Source organism: Miscanthus floridulus, chromosome 1 (assembly GCF_019320115.1).
Source record: "Miscanthus floridulus cultivar M001 chromosome 1, ASM1932011v1, whole genome shotgun sequence".
Lineage (NCBI taxonomy): Eukaryota > Viridiplantae > Streptophyta > Magnoliopsida > Poales > Poaceae > Miscanthus > Miscanthus floridulus.
The window spans coordinates 179,652,906-179,671,868 of record NC_089580.1 but is presented as its reverse complement, the minus strand read 5'-3'; the positions used below and the strand labels follow the sequence as shown (position 1 = coordinate 179,671,868).

Genomic DNA, 18,963 nt, shown 5'->3' with positions numbered 1-18,963 from the left:
AGTATAACCAAATAATATTTATAACTGGAAATACTGACAATCAGAGAGGTCCACAAGTCACAATGAATGAGATCAAACTTGCTAGACGCACGAGAGGTGGACACATGAAAGGGCAGACGAGCATGACGCCGTAACTGACACGCATGACACAAATCTAAACAATCCTCAATCTGACATGAAACACTAGACGCAAGCTTCGATAACGCCTCATGACCGGGATGGCCAAGACGCCGATGCCACAGCGGGGAGGTAGCCCGGGCGACAAGAGAGTGTGCTGGAGGGAGGCGCAGTGGGTATAGTGGTTTGGAGCTATTGCACCTGACAATCTCGGTCCGAGATGGAAGAGCCTTCACAGAACAACCAGCAGGGTCAAACTCAATAGAGCAATTATTATCGGTAGTAAATTGGCGAACAGAGATAAGGTTCTTAATAATTTGTGGGGAAACAAGAACATTATTAAGACGTAAAGCGGGAGACAACTCTGTGGAGCCAGTGGCAGTGACAGGAAGAATAGAGCCATTACCGACAATAATAGATGAAGGAGTAGGATACCGCGGGAAAAGAACATGCGAAAGGGAAGCGGATTGAGAGGTCATGTGTGAAGTAGCACCTGAGTCGAAATACCACTCGTTGGACGGAGGCGGAGTCAGCAACGTCGTGCTGAAGGTGGAGGCGAGGGCTGACGGATCCCAAGAAGAAAGGCCGGCAACAGGGTTGTAGCAACCCGGCGCAGCCCGCTGACTGGTGCTGTCGGTGGCAGTAGGGGCAGCAGCATGCTGCTGCTGGGCGATGAGGGCCTGCTGCTGCTGTGGATGCAGCGGGAGGGGCGCCAGTGGAGGTCGAGCCCCCCCCCGGCCACATCTGGATGGACCCCATCCAGGGGTTGTAGATGGTAGACCAATTCTGGTTGGTGGCGGCGGGCTGAGGAGCGCCAGCCTGCTGTTGTGCACCAGCAGGAGGCCGCGGACCACCCTGTCCTCCAGCGCTGCTACTGTTGGTACCGCCCTTGCCACCGCCGCCGTGCTTGCTGCAACGGTTGTTAAAGGACTTGGAGCCGCCAGCGCCCCCAGAGCCCGTGCCAGACGACGGTGGGGCAGGGTTCGAAGAGCTCGACGTGGTAGAGGCAGCGAGTGCGGTGGCAGGGGTGTCCTTTCGGTTCTCTAGGGTGAGTTCCTCGAGGATGAGGTTGTCACGTGCCTCCAGGAAGGAGGGGAAGGGCCAAGCACGATGAAGGAGGGCCCCGACATGGCTGAAGCGCTCGCTGAGGCCACGGATCACGTTGAGGACGAGGGTGCGATCAGTAATGACCTCGCCAAGGGTCGTGAGATCGTCAGCCATCTTTAGGCGGCGACAGTAGTCGGTGACGAAGAGATCGCCTTGGACAAAGTTGCGAAACTTCATCTCAAGATGAATGGTGCGCACCTCCCGGTTACCGAGAAACTGAGATTTGACGGCGAGCTAGGCGTGTCGGGCAGTGGAGCCCTGGGCGGAGACGATTTCAGCAAGGTCGTCGGTGAGCGTGGCGACGATCCAGGACTTGACGACGCAGTCCATCTGAGTCCAGTCTGGGGAGACATGGGCCGGAGGGGGAAGGCTGACGTGATCCTGGAGGGAAAACTTGCCAAGGACCAGCATGAACTGATCGCGCCAGCGGTTGAAGTTGCCGGAGTCGACGTCGAGGATAATGGTGACGTGAGTCCGGATGTTGTTGACGGCGACTGCCTGGGCATACAGGTTCAAGAGGGCCAGCGCCTCGTGAAGCAGCATGGCGGAGTGGAGGTCGGTGGGTGCCGGAGCTGCTGTGGAGGACTCGCTGTCGGTAGAGGCAGCGGTGGCGGCCGCGCGCTCATTGGCAGCGTGCACCAGGGCCTCGCTGGCGCGCTGGGCAGCGGCGTCGCGTTCCTTGGTGGCAGCTGCAGCCTTATCTTCAGCCCGAAGGGCGCGGACCAAGGTGGCGTCGCGCGCGGCCTGGCATTGGGCGGCAGCAGCGGCCTCACTCGCCTTCTCCTTGGTGAGACGCTGGTTCGTCTCATCCAGCTGGGCGGCGGTGAGGGTGGTGGCGGCAGCAGAGGTGGCGTCATCCCCAGCCTTAGGGATGGACGGGGGGTGCCTGCCATGGGGGGCGATGCACAGGGAAACTGGCGCGCAAGGGAGAGGGGCGCTGCACGGCGAGAGCCGGCGCGCAAAGCAGTCGCGGCGCGCGAGTAGTTGCAGCGGAAGGAAAAGACCTAGGCGGCTGATACCATGAAAGTGGATATGGCTCGGGAATAATAGATTAATTCATATGTGTACAAGAGGCTACAATATATAGGCAAGGATCATGTAGGGTTTATAGAATACACTCAGTCAACGGAGATCCTTGCCTAATCTGAGATCAACTATTATAATCCCAACAGGCAGCCCAGCCACAAGGCGTGGGCGCCAAGGCCCATGGCCGGCCCTATAGGCGCTAGTCTAACAGTTCTCATCAGAATATTTTGATGAAAATACTCTTTTGCTTTGTATTTTTTTGTTTGTAACAAACTCAAATTCTCTGCACATTGTATGGTTAGCATCACTCATATCGATTAAGCTATATACTTATATAGTATGCTTTGCTATTTTTTACATGCTCTTTCTGGATAATAACTAAGTTTGTTGTGTACGTAGTTCTATTTGTCAGTGCAATTCTCTATATTCCAATAGTTTGTGTGTTTTGTTTCACCTTTTCTTTTGTGGATCTTTTCATGAATACGATGATTTTTAACCTATTTCTCGCTTTTACTTTTTTAGTCAGACACAATTATCCAGTGTATATAATGCACTGAACTCGCAGTTGGCAGCTGCTGAGCAGCTATCTGAATGCCTTTCAAAGCAGATATCTGTGTTAAATATGGGTTCTCCTACTAGGAAGCAGGGGGCGGTGACCAAAGAGTTGTTTGAGTCAATTGGTTTAGCCCACACAACTGATGCAACCAAATTTTCAGGCAGCACTCCTAAGCCAATTAAGCGGTTTCCATCGGTGAATGAGCATTCAAAGGGAATATTAGGGCCTTCCAGGAGTGGTGAGCCTGAGACCACTCGAAGGAGGAGAGAATCACTGGATATGGTAAGTTATTGAGCCTAGACCCAAAACATTGCATTTTCTCATGTAACATGCACATGACTTGGAAAGAAGATGTGGGTCTTTGTTTTTTATTACATATTGTTCTTCATGTGGTGCAGTGGTGGATAAGCAATAAATCTGACTACAAATTATTTGTCAATTTTTTAGAGCCTGGCTAGTTTGGAACCTCAGAAAACAACTGTTAAAAGAATAGCACAGCAACACCGCCTCAAGATCAGCAGTGATCTACCATTCAGGTCAAACAAGAAAATATTTGATTCTCAAATGGCAGCAATATCACAGGAAAAGTCAAGCGATAGCTCCAATTCATCTATAGTAGAATCATATGTAAGCAGACTGCGTTCTCTGAGTGAAGGTAAGTTTTTACAAGCCTTAGACATCAATTTTATGGGGTTTCTATTAAGATCACAAAGATTCTTATTATATCATCAGTCTTTGTAATTCTTAACTTGGAACATTTTCTGACAGTTTCAGATGTAAAAGAAAAACCATCAGGACCCCAACAGAACCCTTTGTTCAAATGGGTAAAGGAATCAACTGGGTCATCTCAAATGTCAGAGCAAAAGCATTTTGAGTTACCAGGGCAAATGAAAAGCACTGCACAATCTTCAAAATTGACACCATCTTCACCACCATCATTCAGTTACACACGTATGGGTGCACAAGATAGTATCAACCCATCCAGTGTTCCATCCTTTGGAACAAAACATACCGTGTCTAAGCCAAATACTCTAACCTTCAAAACCACTATAACCCCTAAAAGTAATGCCCACACAGAGCCAAATATCTTACCTTCCATAACAGCTGCAAAAACTTCTCAGAGTCCACTGTCTGTGAAAACTACTGGGGAGTCTGGAGATTTGCCTACATTAACTATGAAGAACAGACAGGATAGTCAGTCAATGCCATCTTTGGGGAACATAAAAGGACTCGGTGCTTCTCTACAGAACAAGGGTGGCATATTTGGAGATCTTGGCAAATCGTCTTTTACTTCTGAACATTCCAAGCCTGCTGTATTACATGAGAAGACTGACCAGCTAAGTGGGGTTGGCGATGCTGTACAGAACACTGTGAAAGATACACCCAAAATGGCACCTCAACCTTCTGCATTCTCGTCAGCTCCTGTTACTCAGACCAATTCATACTCCTTAAGGCCGACTGTTTCCTCTTCAGCCACATCAGTCTCATCAGGTGCGAAAACTTCGGATATTTTATCTAGCTCAATGCAGAAAGCTTCTCCAACAGTATCTGGGGATACTGTGTCTAGCTCAGTCCCTACTCTTGCTAAGGATTCGTCAACTGGTTTGAGTCAAAATGCTTTTGTCGATGTTTCACCACCGATAGTCTGCCACGGGGTCCCCGGGGCAGTATGTTCGTGCTTCAGCGTATGCAGAACTCGACGGTAAACGCAAGAGACAGTCGATTTATCCTGGTTTGGACCCTCGACCGTGATCAAGTAATAGCCCTACGTCCAGTCGGCGTTAGCCTTTATGTTGGATTAATTGTAAAGTGTTGTGTTGCGTTGCGTTGTGTTGTGTCGTGTCCTCCATCTAAGGAGCCCTGTCCTCCTTTATATAGTCAGGAGGCCAGAGTCCTAGTTGGTTTACAATGTAGAGTCCTAGTAGGATTACATGGTAGTATTACTACTAGGATTACATGGGAGGAATCCTAATCAAACTAGATCTCCTCTCTTCCTTGAGGTGTATCCCGTGGGTCTCGTATCGACAAGCCCTCGAGCACTTCATGGTTGAGCTCTGGAAGCTTCGTCTTATTCCTTCAGGTCTTGCCGAGTAGGAACAAGCATCGTCCAGGTGCTTTCTTGAGTGAAACCATATAGCGTTTCTTGGGATCTTCGAGTGATGTGTGCTTTTTTGAAGAAAAAATACTTCCATCTTGGTGTAGCCCCTGAGCCTCTTGCTATTTTAAACAAGGAGCTAGAGGGTCTTGTCTTGAAATTGCTCTGATTCTTCGTCGAAGGGCTCCCGAGCATATACCTGGGTTCTTTATAAAAAAAGAACTCGGATATAGCTCGGTCCGGGTTCTTTTTGTCGTGAGGCCTTGAAGTGGTCTGTCTTGAAGAAGTCTTCTTGGTGACGTGCACTTTTTTGAATAAAAAAGTGCACTCACTGAGTGTAGCCCCCGAGCCTCTTGCTATTTGGAACAAAAAGTTGGAGGGTTTTGAATCTTATGTTGTTTGAAAACTCCTGTCTTGAAGAAGTCTTCTAAGTGATGTGCGTTTTTTTGAAGAAAAGTGCACTCACTGAGTGTAGCCCCCGCGCCTCTTGCTATTTGGAACAAAAAATTGGAGGGTCTTGAATCTGAGTTGTTCAAAGAACTGAAAACCTCTTCTGAGGATATGTAGGATCTTGTAGACATTCTCAAGGGTGTATCCAAGTAACCCGTGAACTGCAGTAGGCTATCCATATACCGTTGCAAGTCCACACAGTTGCGCCACCGAGTACTTTCCATAATTAGCTTGCGTGCTTGATGTCTTCTTGCATGCTGCTGTATGTCATGCCTCTTCCTTTGTTTCACTTGAGTAATGAAAGTACATATAAATATGCATGTGCATCCTCATATTCATGCTCATCTTGCTGACGCAAAATCTTCTCGTTCGATCATGATCCGATCCAAGTAAGGCAACCTATATAATCCGTCAAAAGGCTTTGGGTGGGCAGTCCCCTCACCGGAGACCCCGTATCACCCCCACCTTAGAATTTCCAAATCACCGCAACAAGGTTGAGCTTAGCTGCCGAGTAGTTGATCACCCCAACCGAGTAGTCGATCACCGTGGCCGAGTAGTCGGACATCCTGGTGACTTGTAGAGCAGCAACCGAGTAAGACAGCGCGGGGCGTGTGTCTCACCGAACGAAGTAGTGGCCAAGTAAGGCAGCCAGCGGTGGGCGAGCTCCTTATTTGATGACGTGGTCCAGAAAATGGTTCCCTTTCCGACGAGTAGGCTTCACGGATTAAGGCATCAACAACCCAGGTAAATCAACTGTAGTAGAACCGCAGAGGCATATGGATAATATCAAGGGATATATGATGATTAAAGAATATTTAAAAAAATATTAAACCATGACTTAGCTTGATTGATGGCCGCGTGGTAGAATTAGCGCGCGATCCTGACATTTTGCGCTCAAGAGACCCTAGTGGTTGTAGCCCCCGAACATCAGCTTGCGAGTACTTGGACATGAGCTGTCGAGTAGTCGGTCATCGCAGCCAAAGTAGTCGGAAACTATGACGAGTAGTCAGACAACAGGCTTGTTTCAGCCATTTTGCTTTTTGGTTCGGGTGTTAGCTTATTAGCTACCCTCATCGGCGGGCTCAAGCATCTTTTCAGCTCTTTTGCTCTCGGCCGGTATGCTCAGGCATAATTTTAGCCATTTTGCTTTTTGGTTCGGGTGTTAGCTTATTAGCTACCCTCATCGACGGGCTCAAGCATCTTTTCAGCTCTTTTGCTCTCGGCCGGTATGCTCAGGCATAATTTCAACCATTTTGCTTTTTGGATCGGGTGTCAGCTTATTAGCTACCCTCATCGGCGGGCTCAACCATTTTTTTAGCTCTTTTGCTCTCAGCCGGTATGCTCAGGCATGATTTTAGCCATTTTGCTTTTTGAATCGGGTGTTAGCTTATTAGCTACCCTCATCGGCGGGCTCGAGCATTTTTTAGCTCTTTTGCTCTTAGCCGATATGCTCTGCCATAATTTCAGTCATTTTCCTTTTTGGATCGGGTGTCAGCTTATTAGCTACCTCATCGGCGGGCTCAAGCATCTTTTTAGCTCTTTTGCTCTCAGTAGGTATGCTCAGGCATGATTTCAGCCATTTTGCTTTTTGGATCGGGTGTCAGCTTATTAGCTACCCTCATCGGCTGGCTCAAGCATTTTTTTCAGCTCTTTTGCTCTTAGCCGGTATGCTCAGGCATGATTTCAGCTATTTTGCTTTTTGGATCGGGTGTTAGCTTATTGGCTACCCTCATCGGCGGGCTCAAGCATCTTTTCAGCTCTTTTGCTCTCAGCCGGTATGCTCAGGCATGATTTCAGTCATTTTGCTTTTTGGTTCGGGTATTAGCTTATTAGCTACCCTCATCGGCGGGCTCAAGCATCTTTTCAGCTCTTTTGCTCTCGATCGGTATGCTCAGGCGTGATTTCAGCCATTTTGCTTTTTGGATCGAGTGTTAGCTTATTAGCTACCCTCATCGGCGGGCTCAAGCATCTTTTCAGCTCTTTTTCTCTCAGCCGGTATGCTCAGGCGTGATTTCAGCCATTTTGCTTTTTGGTTCGGGTGTTAGCTTATTAGCTACCCTCATCGGCGGGCTCAAGCATGTTTTCAGCTCTTTTGCTCTCGGCCGGTATGCTCAGGCGTGATTTCAGTCATTTTGCTTTTTGGATCGGGTGTCAGCTTATTAGCTACCCTCATCGGCGGGCTCAAGCATCTTTTCAACTCTTTTGCTCTCGGCTGGTATGCTCAGGCATGATTTCAGCCATTTTGCTTTTTGGATCAGGTGTCAGCTCATTAGCTACCCTCATCGGCGGGCTCAAGCATCTTTTTAGCTCTTTTGTTCTCGGCCGGTATGCTCAGTGAAAACAACTTGCAAAGATTTGTAATAAGACATCTGTTGTCGAGGAACACCATCTTTATTGATCATGAACGTTGATCTCTTGTGGCTTGTATATATATTCTCCCTTGAGTTGTTTTCATGCGTAGAATCTTCTTAGTTGGCTGATGTGCCATGTATTGTTGACTTCTTTTCCATCTTCAGTTATCAACTTGTATGCGCCAGCTGTCGATGTTTCGATGATTTTGCTTGTCCGGGTTGTCTCGGTTGTTTCTATCCGGGAACATTTCTCGTGTCTTCTCTGCAGTAATCATCTTTTCTACTGTGTGTCTGAATTCTTTATTGTTTCTTAGATTTTCTTTGCAGAAGTCCTAAAATTGCCACCTAGCCATGATCCCGTGAGAGAAAGCTTCGATTACTTCTCGTTCGGTAATGTCATATACTTGAGCACGTAGTTCGCCAAATCATCGATAGTAATCTCTGAGACTTTTGCCCCCTTTCTGCTTGAGTCCTTTTAATTCTGCGTGGGTGATGGGGTGCGTAATGATACCCGTCAAATTTTCACCGAAAACTCTTTGCAAGTCCTCCCAATTTCTGATTGACCCTGGGTTTAATTTGTCGAACCATTGATGGGGCATGGTTTCTAGAGCCATGGGAAAGAACAAGGTCTTGTTATCTTTGTCTCCTCCGGCTAGTTCAATCGACTACGAGTAAATCTTGAGCCATTGTCTTGGTTCGGTCTTGCCATCATATTTAGAGTGGTTGGACGACTTGAACTTGTGAGGTAGTCGTATTGAAGCAAGTCTGTTTGTAAAACAGGGGAATCTATCGTGCGTTCCGATTTCTTTGTATTTTGATTCGGCACCTCCTTCCTGCCAACTGTCGTTTTGGTGAGAGTAGTTCTGCGGGGATGTCTGAATGGGTGCTTCGCTTCTGATCTTCCTTGGTTGTTCAATTCGGTAGTTTTGACTATGGTCCCTTCTACTTTCTCTATTGTGACTTCCACTTGGTCCAAGTCTCTCGAAAGCAGACCTCCTTTGACTTTGTACTTCTTGCCCGGCTAAAACGGCGGGTATTCTAGAGCGGGTCGTTTCGTCGTGTGCTTTTAAGGATGTTGTTCGAAAAAGTTCTCAGAGTCGCTCTTGTTCTTCATTGGGATGTGAAATGGCTTCAAGTTCTTCTAACACTTCTCGGATCTTATCATATGGAGCATTGCGTGCCCTAGCTACTCGTCTTTCTCTGACTTCTTGATCGTATTTCTTCTTGCCGTACTCGGCTAATTCTGTCTCGTACTTGATCCAGGCTTCTTTGTGATGTCTAGCGTGGCGTCTGCGACCTTTTTTTAGTTTATTTCTTCTTTCTCTGGCTTGTTTCTGGCCCTCAGACTCACCATCATATTCCAGGGCGTTGGGAGATATGTTGGATTCTGACTCATCTGAGGATCTGACATCTAGTGCTTGTGGCGGTATCAGCGGTGATTGTCGAACCATAAAAACTTCTCGGGCATGTACTACTTCTATGTCTGCCTTGCATGAGTTGTTGATGTCTTCTGTGGAGGCATCGGTGTCGTAGAGCATACTGCCTTTTTGGTAGGGTAGAACGGCTGTCTCATCAACTAATCGGGCGTTGCTGCTTCTGGGAATAGGACCTGGCCAGTGGACGAGGCAATCTTGAGATGTCATGGTTAGTATGAGGCCTTCCTGTGCTCCGGTAAGCCGTAGCCTTCGCACTGGACCGGCGACTTCTTGGAGCGGGTCTTGGTAAGATCTTGCTATGTTGTTGAGTCTAATTGGGAGAGGACCCGACTTCTTGAAAGGACTCTGAGTGTATTCCGAGTTGTTTTCTTGATAGGCTGAGGCCGCGTTCTAGAGCCCCGCCGGAAAAGAACTTGGTTTCTCGAAAGAACTCGGTAAAGACTCCATCTCGGATGCGGAGCCTGAGTTTGAGTCGGATGCGCGACGTCGTGAAATCTGAGTTGGATAAGACATCACGAGCTGCGCGAATCTTCCGGCGAGTTGGTCTGTCGTAGTCGTCGAAATAGAAAGGTTTTCCTGGTGATCCGAATCTTTGAGGAGACGGTTTTGGAGCTTGGCGTGATCCGAATATTTGAGGAGACGGTTTTGGAGCTTGCCATCGTCGCTTGCCTCGTAGATCCATGAACCGAAGATGAAGGTTGATTCCGTTGAGAAGATCATGTTGTCGAGGTCCGTCGAGGTCTCGAATGCAAATTCGTCGAAAGCCTCTACCTGGCGTGCCAGCTGTCAATGTTTCACCACCGATAGCCTGCCACGGGGGTCTCCGGGGCAGTATGTTCGGGCTTCAGCGTATGCAGAACTCGACGGTAAACGCAAGAGACAGTCGATTTATCCTGGTTCGGACCCTCGACCGTGATCGAGTAATAGCCCTACGTCCAGTCAACGTTAGCCTTTGCGTTGGATTGATTGTAAGGTGTTGTGTTGCGTTGTATTGTGTCGTGTCCTCTATCTAAGGAGCCCTGCCCTCCTTTATATAGTCAGGAGGCCAGAGTCCTAGTTGGTTTACAATGCAGAGTCCTAGTAGGATTACAGGGTAGTATTACTACTAGGATTACATGGAAGGAATCCTAATCAAACTAGATCTCCTCTCTTCCTTGCGGTGTATCCCGTGGGTCCCGCATCGATAGCTTCCAAACCTGAAACACTAATATCAGAGGTAACTAGTACCATAGGGTGCGTTTAGATCCAAAAAAATTTTGGATTTTGGCTCACTGTAGCATTTCGTTTGTATTTGGTAATTAGTGTCTAATTATGGACTAATTAGGTTCAAAAGTTTTGTCTCGCGATTTCTCGACCAACTGTGTAATTAGTTTTTTTTTCGTCTACATTTAGTACTCCATGCATGTGCCGCAAGATTCGATGTGATAGTTACTATGCAAAATTTTTTGGCAACTAAACGGGGCCATAGTTTCTGCAAGTTCGACTTCAGTCATATCGACCACTGAAAGCAAACCTTCAGTGCCTCCAACAACTGGCGCCAGCTTGCCTTCTACTCATGTCTCTGTTCCTAAAACAGCGCCAACAACATCAGAATCAGTTGTCACTTCCACAGGAAAGATGTAGGACTAAACACTGACACCATCTCAACCGATGAAGACGATATGGAAGAGGAGGTGCCTTCTGCAAGTGCCGAACTCAACTTGGGAGCCCTTGGTGGATTCAGCCTCGGGTCCCAGCCTTCTTCATCAAGTCCTCAAAAGTCTAATCCTTTTGGTGCATCTGACAATAAAAGTTCGGGCACACCATTTACTTTGACAACCAGTCCAGGACAGCTTTTCCGGTCGGCGTCGCTAATCATTTCTTCAGCTCAGCCAGCCCAACCATCTCAATCAACTAGTTCTAGTTCTTTTTCTAGTTCGTTCTCAAGCGGGCTTACTGGATTTGCACAGCCTGCACAAATTGGATCTGGCCAGCAGTCAGCATTTGGGAAGCCTGCACAGATTGGAGCTGGTCAGCAGGCAGGATTTGGGCAGACAGCACAAATTCAATCTGGTTTTGGTCAGCCTGCACAAATTCAATCTGATTTTGGTCAGTCAGCACAAATTGGATCTGGGCAACAGTCTGGATTTGCCTAGCCTGCACAAATTGGGGCTGTCCAGTCAAGATTTGGGCAGCCTGCACAGTTTGGTGCTCAACAGGCACTTGGATTAGTGCTGGGTTCTTTTGAACAATCGCGCCAGTTAGGAGGTGTAGGTTCTGGAGGATTTAGTGGATTTGCTAGTGCTTCTACATTTGGGGGTTTTGGTTCTTTATCTTCAAGTAATGCTGGATTTGCTGGTGCTGCATCAGGTGGGGGCTTTTCAGCACCCGCTGCTTCTGCAGGTGGTGGTTTCGCTGCTGGTGCTACTGGTGGAGGTTTTGCTGCTCTTGCCTCCAAAAGTGGTGGTTTTGCTGGTGCAGCTTCATCTGGTGGTGGTTTTGGCAGTGGTGAGATCTCTGAAGTCATGTTCTGTTTTGAACAAATACTTACTTTTGGAGGGAAGTTTTGGATAGACGCTAATGTGTGACAGCACAGATTGCTTATGGTTTGCATACGTGTTTAATTAATGGGAAAATTGTGTTCTTGCCCTACTCTAGCAGTCCGATTGTGATTTTATCCTTGTTTTTTAAACTTTGTGATTTTGTCCTCGTTATTTTGAAACAAATCCTCCGTTTGCCCTGCTTTGGATGTCCGTTTGCCCTGCTTTGGATAGAATAAATGATTTAAAAAATACAAAATCTGTAAACACAAAAGGAAAAAGACCAAACTGACCCTTATCAGCCTCTCCCCCCATCCGACCAGAAGGAAAACGTAGGCGCGGGCTTTCTCGCGGGTGACGGCTGCATCAGGGGCGCATCCAAGGCGGGGTCTGGCGGCAGCGGCTGTGTCAGCGGTGCTTCCAAGGCGGGGTACAGTGGCGGCAGCAGCGCAGGCGGTGACGGACGCGCGGGGCGGAGGCGGTGGTCGTGCGCCCCATCGCGCAGAGGACGCGGGGCGGCCTCTCATGCCGGCGCCCGAGACCGGCTGGTGTGCTGCCCCTCACGCAGAGGACGTAGGGTGGCCTCGCCTAGCGCTGGTCCGGCCTGCTCGCACTCTGCCTTGCGCGGTGGAGGTGGGGCGGCCTCGGCCGGCGGCACACCAGCTCACTCGCCTGCGCCTGCCACGCCGCCCTTGCCTGGTGCCGTATGAGTGCTAGCTACTGCCTACTAGTAGTAGATAATTTCTGTAAAGATTTGTTTGATGAATGTGACGATGTCTGTTGCCTGCTGGCTGTGTGGAAATGTGGATTTCAGTAGCAATCACTACATTATCGTTCAATTTGTTAGAAGCATCCACACCCCGATTGGCTCCTGATGTAGACCGTGAAGACAGGAACCCAAAAACTCTGAGGAACTTCACACTTGCTTTTATTTGAGGATGAATTAATTTGAAATCATTGCAAATTGTGCCAAATATATTTGGTAAAATATAACCATTTTTTGTTAAAATACAATATAAATGTCTTATTCCACATCAGGGGTAAAATCACAAACAACCATAAAAACTAGGGGCAAAATCGCATGGGCATAGTTGTCATTTGTATAAAAGTTAACACCGTTAGGTGAGGATGATGGAATAGGGGCAAATTGGTGCTTCGTTTTAAAAACGCAGGGGCAAATTCACAAAGTTTAAAAAACAGGGGCAAAATCACAATTTTGATACAAAACAAGGATATAAATGCAAGAGCCCCAATTAATCATCCAACATTCCAACCTGTGGTCATCAGTTTAAAGTTTTGCTAGTTGCTGGCAATTAAATACACCTACATTTATTTTATTGTTCCGTTAACTATTGATATTTGGAGTTGGAACTGCTAGGTTGCATTACTCATTTCTTCTAGAAAGTGTTGGCCCAAAATAGATCTTAGATTCAGATTTGGGGAACCACCAGAGGGCAACTTGACCCTCGGCCGCTTGTCCTGATATAAGGGTGTGCCCCTGCTCTTATGGGCAGAGGGCAGCATCTACTTTCTACCTGTTCTAGCATATTTTCTAACCACTAAAGTGTATGTTGAGTATATTCCTATTACAAAGTCTTGAAAGCCAAAGAAAGTAAAATACAGAAAAGTAAGATACAAGTGTTGCCGAGCACTAGGCTTATCTATCATTCTCCCCGTAAGCCTTGTGCCGAGCACTGGAAGCAATCTATTGTAGCCCAGTCCTCTCCCTCATCTCTTGGAACTTAGACTTCCCTAGCGACTTGGTGAGATGTCAACCAGCTGATCAGTAGTGGCAATGTGGTTGGCCTTGATGCTCCCATCCTCCAAGCAATCTCTGATGAAGTGGTACTTGATGCGGATGTGCTTGCTTCTCTCCTGGAAGACAGAGCTAGAGCAGACTTGTTGTCCACCTTCAGCTCAACCACATCCACCTTCCTGCCAAGGAGCTCTGCCAGCATCCTTAACAGCCATAGTGCCTGAGTTGCTGTAGTGGTGGTGGCGATGTACTCTACTTCACAGCTCGAGAGGGCCACCACCTTCTGCTTGAGGGACTGCCAGCTGACCAAGCAATCACCGAGGAAGAACATCGTCCCGGTTGTGCTCTTGCTGGTGTCCACATCGCCGACGAGGTCACTATCATAGTAGCCGATGAATCACGCCGTATCGGGGGCCCTTCCGTAGTGAAGACCGTAGTCGAGGGTGCCCGCCACGTAGCGCAGGATACGCTTGACGGCCTGTAGATGCTCCATCATCGGCCGCTCCATGACCCGGCTCATGTACCCGACGGTGAATGCGATGTTCGGCCGGGTGTGGACCAGATAGCGCAAGCTCCCGATCAGCCGCCAGTAATGGGTTGGATCGACCTCCTCCACCATGCTCTCCAGACTTAGCTTGAGCTTCTCCTCCATCAGGGTGTGGGCCGGATTGTAGCCTATCATGCCGCCAAGCTCAAGGATGCGCTTGGCATAGTGGGTTTGGCGGAGGGCGATCCCGTTGGTGTCCTGGTGCACTTCGATGCCGAGGTAGAAGATGAGGAGGCCGAGGTCGCTCATGTCGAATGCCTTTTTCATCTGCGCCTTGAACACATCCACCTTCTGCTCTTCAGCGCTAGTGATGATGAGGTCATCGACGTAGACGCTGACCAGTAGGACGTTGCGTTCGCTGCCCCACTGGTACACCGCCGCCTCATGCGTGATCTGGTTGAAGCCCATCTTCTTGAGTGTGGCGTCGAACTTCGCGTTCTAAGCGTGCAGTGCCTGGCGCATGCCGTAGAGTGCCTTACGCAGGCGGCACACCTTCCCCTCTTCTCCGGCGACTGCGTAGCCTGGTGGCTGGTGCACGTAGACCTCCTCCTTGAGGTTGCCGTTGAGGAAGGCAGACTTCACGTCCATGTGGTGGACTTGCCACCCCTCTTGAGCCACCAGCGCGAGGAGGACATGGACTGACTCCATGTGCGCCACGAGGGAAAAAGCATCATCGTAGTCGATCTCCTCCTGCTAGACGAAGCCGCGCGCTACCAGTCGCGCCTTGTGCTTGATCACCACGCCCAACCCATCCTTCTTGAGCTTGAACACCCACTTCAGGGTGATGGAGCGGTGGCCGTCAAGCAGTGGTACCAGCTCCCAGGTGCGGTTCTACTTGACGGACTTGAGCTCCTAGTCCATCGCCGCTCGCCACGCCAGATCACCCTGCGCTTCAGCATAAGTGGTCGGCTCACCGGCGTGCGTCAAATGTAGCTAGGCGAAGAGCCACTTGGGCTAGTCCGATGGAGACTGCTCTTCGAGGATGTTCACCACCGTGCGGTACCGGAGGGGCTCATTGTCATAGTAGGCATCCAGGCGGTCTCATCATCCTCCAGCAGCGTCACGTACTCAACCTCCAGCTACCCTGCGTGCGCTGTTATCGCAGTGGGCGAGGTAGAAGATGCTGGGAGGTCGGCTGGTGCACCGAAGAGGTCGGCTAGTGTGTCGGTGAGCTCCCAATCTCCACTGATGGACTGCCGACCACCACTAATGGGCTTCTGAGCTCCCCCGGATTTGGTGAAGGTGAGAGCGGCGGAGCTAATGAAGAGGTCAGTGCTGGTGATGAAGACCCAGTCATCGATGAGGATGCACCTTGTGCTCCCTCAGCACTGCCCACCCACGCATACTCGACGGTGAAGTCACGGAGCGTGGCCGCCAACCTATCGTCCACCGCCTTGTCCCATGCCCAACCATATCCTTCATCGAACACGACATCACGCGCCATGCACACGCGCCGTGTCGTCGGGTCGAGCATGCGATAGGCCTTAGCCCCCTCGCGTAGCCGATGATGACCCCTGGCGAGCTACGATCGTTGAGCTTGCCAACATGGTTCAGCTCCTTGACGAAGGCAAGGCAACCAAAGACGCGTAGATAGCTGACCGTCGGCTTACGCTCATGCCAGGCCCCATATGGCATCTTGTCGTTGAGAGCACTGGTCAGCGAACGGTTGAGCAGGTGTACAACGGTCATTACGGTCTCGCCCCAGTAGATCGCTGCATGTCGCGTTGCTTGAGGAGGGCATGTGTCGCTGCCACCACTGTCTGATTACGGTGCTCATCCACACTATTCTGCTGTGGTGAGTAGGGCACGGAGTAGTGGCACTGAATCCCCTTGTCAGCATAGTATGCCGTGAACTCAGCCGTTGTGAACTCGCCACCGTCGTCCATGCGAAGCACCCGGAGCTTGCGGCCACACTTCTTCTCCGTGGCTACCTGGTGGCGCTTGATGGCATCTGCAGCTACCGCCTTAGAGTCAAGCAGCATGGGCCCACCACATGTTGTGGGTGGCATCGTCGATGAGCAGTAGGAAGTAGCACCAACCTCCAGGAGTGGCCGGTGACACTAGACCACAGAGGTCGTCGTGCACTAGCTCAAACTGCTCGATGGCGTGGTAGGAGGCTTAACGCAGGAAGGGCCGGGTGCTTTAGCTTGGTCACCACACAGGTGTCGTAGAGCTACTCAATGTGGTCGACGTAGGGCATGCCACGAACAATCTCCTCCTTGCTGAACTATTTTTAGGGCCTCAAAGTGAAGATGCCCGAAATGCTCATGCCAACGCCATACCTCATAATCCCGGCACATGGCAAGGCAAAGGGGGTGCGACACCTACACATGAAGCGCGTAAAGACGGTTGCTTCCCTGGTTCACCTTGGTGAGAAGATGGTGGCTTTTATCCTAGGTACGCAGCACGCCGTCCTCGATCTCCACTCGAGAGCCATTCTCGTCTAGCTGCCCGATGTTGATGATGGAGTTCCTCAAGCCGGGATGTAGTACATGCCGATGAGGAGGCGGTGCTCCCCTATCTTGGCCTTGAAGATGATCGAGCTGATTCCCTTGATCTCGACGGCGGAGGCTTCACCAAACTTGACGGAGCCCTTCACGCCAGAGTCCAGGTCAGAGAAGAACTTGCACCGACCAGTCATGTGGTGCGTGGCACTGGTGTCGAGGTACCAGCCATTGATCTTGTCATCACCTACGCCTTTGCCGAGGAAGGCGTTGGTGCACGGTTCATCGAGGTGGAGATGTGCGGGGCTAGCCGATGCGGAAAGGGGGAAGTTTTGACATTTCACCCCCTCCCCTGCTTCTTGCTTTGGCTCGATGCACCCATGAACTAGGAATAGAGCAGCATCCTCCTCCCCTACTTGCGCGACGTGAGCCTACCCACCACAGCATGGAGGAAGGCGGCAGTCCTTGGCCCAGTGGCCGGACCTATTGCAGTTGTTGCAAGTGTCATCTTGGGTCGCCTTGCGCTCGCCGGCGGCGCCGCCATCAATGCCTGCCTGACCCTAGGGCCCCTTCTCCTCCTTCTTGTCGTCGCGTGGACACTAGCGATGTTCCTTGGAGGAGCTAGATGGTTTAGATCCTTCCACCTTCTTCTTCTTCTCGAAGGTGTGCCACTGCTCTAGCTTGGCTCCGACGGCGCCCGACCCCTCTTCACGGTCCTACACTGCCTTGAGGCCTCCCAGGGTCAACATCCTCGATGGTGAGCTGCTCAAAGTCGAGGAGTGTCTCGATCGACATGACGATCTGCACATACTTCTTCGGCATGCAGCGGTGGAATTTCTCCACTACGCGCTCCGCCATGAGGTCGGTGTCGCCATTGCGCGTCATCTGCTCCATCAGGTTGGTCAGGCGAAGGGCAAATTCCTCGACTTGCTCACCTGGCTAAAAGGCGAGGCCTTCCGACTCCCCTTAGAGGCGCTGCAACGTCGCCCGGTGCACACGATCTCCGCCAACGCGCGCCACGACGATCACTTCCCACGCCAGCTTTGTTGTAGCCTTGTTGGAGAGGGAGGCGCCGAGCTCGGTCGGGATGGCGGCGCACACGGCCTCCAGCGCCCTGCGATCGTCATCGTAGCTAACACCACTGACATGTACCGCCTCCCACAATCGCCGAGCCTGCAACTTGACCTTCATCAGCAGGCTCCACTCATGGTAGTTCGCCTTGGTGAGCATCGGCCATGGCGTGCCTGCTCTGGAGTCATGGTAGACCGTCTGCAGCACCGGGGAGCGCCTGTGGCGACCATGATGCCGCTCTACTGATGATGTGTGGTAGAACCGCCTAATCTAATGCCTCCTACGAGTGTTTGTCTCCCATTAGACACTAAGCACTCAGGGGAGAACACTAAATTACTCAGTTCCATCGGGCACACCCCAGGGGAGAACCCCAAAAATCCACATTTTTTGCCATCAGGACCACAAACGAGAGAATAAAGCTTACATCATTCTTAACCATTTTCTTACATCACTTTAATACCACATCAGAGTATAATATTTATTATTATATCAGCAGAATGTAATCATATTATCAGAGTTATAAACAATTTAATTGAACAGCGGAATATAAACATGTTATCAGAATTACAGTGGAAATAACTATCTAAACATGTCATGGTGAAGCATTGATATGTGAACTAGGACAATAGATTATAAAACTTTCATTTGTAAAAACATTTAGTAAGATTTATAAATAAAACTACGATCGCGGCGTAAAGGAAATCCTCTCTAAGTCCACCAGGAGGGATCCACACAAGGGTCAGCTCAAGCATCCACCTGTCACCTGCAACAGGAGGAATAAAACCCTGAGTACTCAATTGTACTCAGCAAGACTTACCCGACAGGAGGAAAGAAAAGACTCCAAGGATATGCAAGGCTATCTGGCTTGTGGGTTTATTGCATTTGCAGGAAGCATTACTAAGCGTGCGTCCTTATATTCAATTTTTATTAATAGCCACATTGGTTCATTAACTAACCATTCTATGTAAGCACATGTGCTACTTTCAAGCAGGTGGTAAGCAACCATATTTTCTTTTTTCATCTTCCATCTTTTATCTTTCAGTTGTTACTACGATGCTAAACCGTAGACAAGCCGTACCGAATCGCCCGACGATTCACGAATCAATGCCCCTAGTTAGGTACCCTAAAAACACATGCCCTTCTTGTACCCAAGACACAAGTAGGATCAACCCATCACCCTCCTGTCTTGGGGTCCTAGGTCCCCATCTAAACTAGGACTCCAAGCCCCCGCCCCTGAGTCCCGGACTCAGTGCGGTGCAAGGACCTCCTCCACCAAAAAGAAACCCTAACAGTTGGTCTGGAAAGAGCTGAAACCCACAACAAGAGAGCAACAAGTCTTCCAAGCGTCCATACCCAAGTATATGCTTGGGATAATAAGTCCGTGACTTGCCTAGAGCCTTATGCAACGGCCGGTCCTTAACCGACACAGACAGGGAAAGCAGTGTAACCAAGCCATGCCCCGCGTCCACGACGACACAACCTTTTACA

At 49.7% G+C, this 18,963-nt stretch overlaps 1 pseudogene; it reads left to right on the top strand.

Annotated features, from left to right (window-relative positions):
- The window catches only part of LOC136503941 (nuclear pore complex protein NUP214-like), a 59,354-nt pseudogene extending 47,588 nt beyond the window's left edge, over positions 1-11,766 (top strand).
- The last annotated feature ends 7,197 nt before the right edge of the window (positions 11,767-18,963 follow it).